The sequence below is a fragment of the Silurus meridionalis genome, chromosome 25, assembly GCF_014805685.1.
Source record: "Silurus meridionalis isolate SWU-2019-XX chromosome 25, ASM1480568v1, whole genome shotgun sequence".
NCBI classification, from domain to species: domain Eukaryota; kingdom Metazoa; phylum Chordata; class Actinopteri; order Siluriformes; family Siluridae; genus Silurus; species Silurus meridionalis.
The window spans coordinates 450,001-452,500 of record NC_060908.1 but is presented as its reverse complement, the minus strand read 5'-3'; the positions used below and the strand labels follow the sequence as shown (position 1 = coordinate 452,500).

General features: G+C 43.1%; 1 protein-coding gene across 2 annotated transcripts in view; it reads right to left on the bottom strand.

Moving 5' to 3' along the window:
- The window catches only part of LOC124378999 (neuronal migration protein doublecortin-like), a 27,737-nt gene extending 25,516 nt beyond the window's left edge, over positions 1 to 2,221 (bottom strand). Inside the window, exon 1 of one of the 2 annotated variants that reach the window (XM_046838974.1) lies at positions 2,064 to 2,221. The gene's annotated coding sequence lies outside the window, so the exon portion shown is untranslated. Of the gene's footprint in view, positions 1 to 1,345; positions 1,518 to 2,063 lie in introns of those variants that run through there. The other variant, XM_046838975.1, reaches the window with a different exon arrangement.
- Positions 2,222 to 2,500: the final 279 nt, after the last annotated feature.

The following is a 2,500-nucleotide window of genomic DNA, read 5'->3' as shown; positions in this document are numbered from 1 at the left end:
CTCTCTCTCTCTCTCTCAATCTCTCTCTCTCTCTCTCTCTCTCTCAATCTCTCTCTCTCTCTCTCAATCTCTCTCTCTCAATCTCTCTCAATCTCTCTCACACTCTCTCTTTCTCTCTCTCTGTCAGTGTGAGCTGTTAATATAATACATACTTTACAATAAATTGAGACAAAAAAGAAACATATAGACAGTCTCAGATGTATTATTAATATCCACCATGTTTCTGTACACTTCCTCTACATATACACAAACTTTGGTTGGAAGAGATTCTGAACTCAAGAGAGTTTTGAATTGTCCTTATTCTACTCAGATCAATGTGGGGGACTGAAGACCAGTGACCAAAGTGTTGAACTGAAAACTAAAATGGGGACAGAGGTTCAATTTGGGGACTGAAGATCAAGATGGGAAATGGTGATAAAAATAGAAAGTAGAAACCCATATGAGGGATTAAAGATGAGAATGGAAACTGAAGACTAAAGATGGGCCAGAAGACCAACGTGTGACTGAAGATCAATGTGGGGGACTTAAGACCAAAGTAGACCAATTCTATAGCATATATCATTTCAGTTCCAAACTGTCACCTTTAGATCTTACCTGCATTTCACTTTAGATCAAACCCCAATCACTGTTCATGACAAAATCTTTTCTCTGACTCTAAAATGTATTTTATTTGTGCTTGAGTGATTACCTTCAGCTGCTATATACAGTTACTTTATCTATTCATATCATAAGAAAGAATGATACACACACACACACACACACACACACACACACACACCCCTCAGAGAATGTAAAAAATTAAACTTATATAAACACATATCTGTCCACTCTGAGGTAATTTCCTGACACACATAAATTCAGTGTCATGTTGCTAAAGAACTTGGTTGTGTGTAAACACCTGAAACTGATCCTGAGTATCAAAAGACTGATAAAAAAAAGCAGCCTGAACACACACACACACACACACACACACACACACACACACACACACATTCAATGGAGCTGAATGAGAATTAGGCATGCCTCACAGCTGACATAGGGGCTGGACACACACCCATCTGCTCCTTTAATGGACAGCAAATGACACACACACACACACACGCACGCACGCACACACACACACACAAGCATACGCTCTTTATTAGCTTCCCATCACCCCGGTCATTCACGAGACTAATTTAATCACCAACACACTTTTCATTCACATTTCATTTTAAAAAGGAAAGCGATACAGCTGTAAATAACACTAATAATAATAATAATAATAATAATAATAATAATAATAATAATAATACAGAAATATCGGGGTGTGTTGTTCCCTGTAAACCCGCGAGCGCGTTGTTACCTGTCAGTAAAGAGTCGCGCGCCATTGTGCCAGGAGGTGGGCGTGGCTAAGCGGCTAAATTACAAAAATATATATTACCTCGTATGTTACAGTAGTGGTGTGTGTGTGTGTGTGTGTGTGGTCCCGGCTCCAGGTGTGAGTGATCCGCTCTGGACTGCGCACCACCACTGCTCCATTACAGCAGTGCGCGCTTTCAGTTCGCTTTAACACAGGCGCGCACGCGCACACACATGCACGGGCGCGCACCCGAGACCACGCGCACCCACAGACCCTACTAAGGGAAAGGGAATGAAAGGGGTGGGTGGGTGGGTGTGTGTAAAGGGGGGCATACTGCAGTAAAATCTATAGAATAAAGAATAAAGAAATAAAAAAAGAAAGTGATCGAAAATCTTTTGATCTCCGTCATTCCTAAAAACAGATTTAAATCAGACATTTTTATTGGACTATTTGTCATTTAAAGCCCAGTTCCATATAAGGTCATGCTGAAAATGAATGAGCCTACCTGTCTGATTATGAGGCACGAGACACAACACCTGCACTAATTCGATCATACAGAGCACAATATCGGACCTGTACCCCTGTTGTACCCCTGTTGTACCCCTACTGTACCCATGTTGTACCCATGTTGTACCCTGTTGTACCCTGTTGTACCCCTGCTCCCACCTTCACTACTCCATTTTTTATAAGAGGAACAAAAAAACCCGAAACCGGCGCTTACCTTGGGGTTGTCTGCGGTGCGCGTGAGGCGTGTGTGTGTGTAAGAGAGAGAGACAGACAGTGTGAGTGTGCGCGAGTGTGTGTGTGTGTGACAGTGTGGAGCTCGTGCGAGTGGGTGCGGATGCTGCAGGATCTCTCTCTCTCTCTCTCTCTCTCTCGTGCCTTTGTCTGCCTGCCCGTCTTTTTCTCTCGTGCCGGTAGGGCCGCGTGGTCCTAAAACCCTCCTATAATGACGCGTGCACACACACACACACACACACACACACACAAAACCGTTTAGTCCCGACTAAGCATAGATGACGTAATCCATCCACATTGCAAGTTGGAGAGGTATGCAGGATTTTTCCATTGATTCATAAAGAAGTGTGTGTGTGTGTGTGTGTGTGTGTGTGTGTGTGACTATTAAGGATAAGAGGCTGTATCTGGCTGTACAGTGAA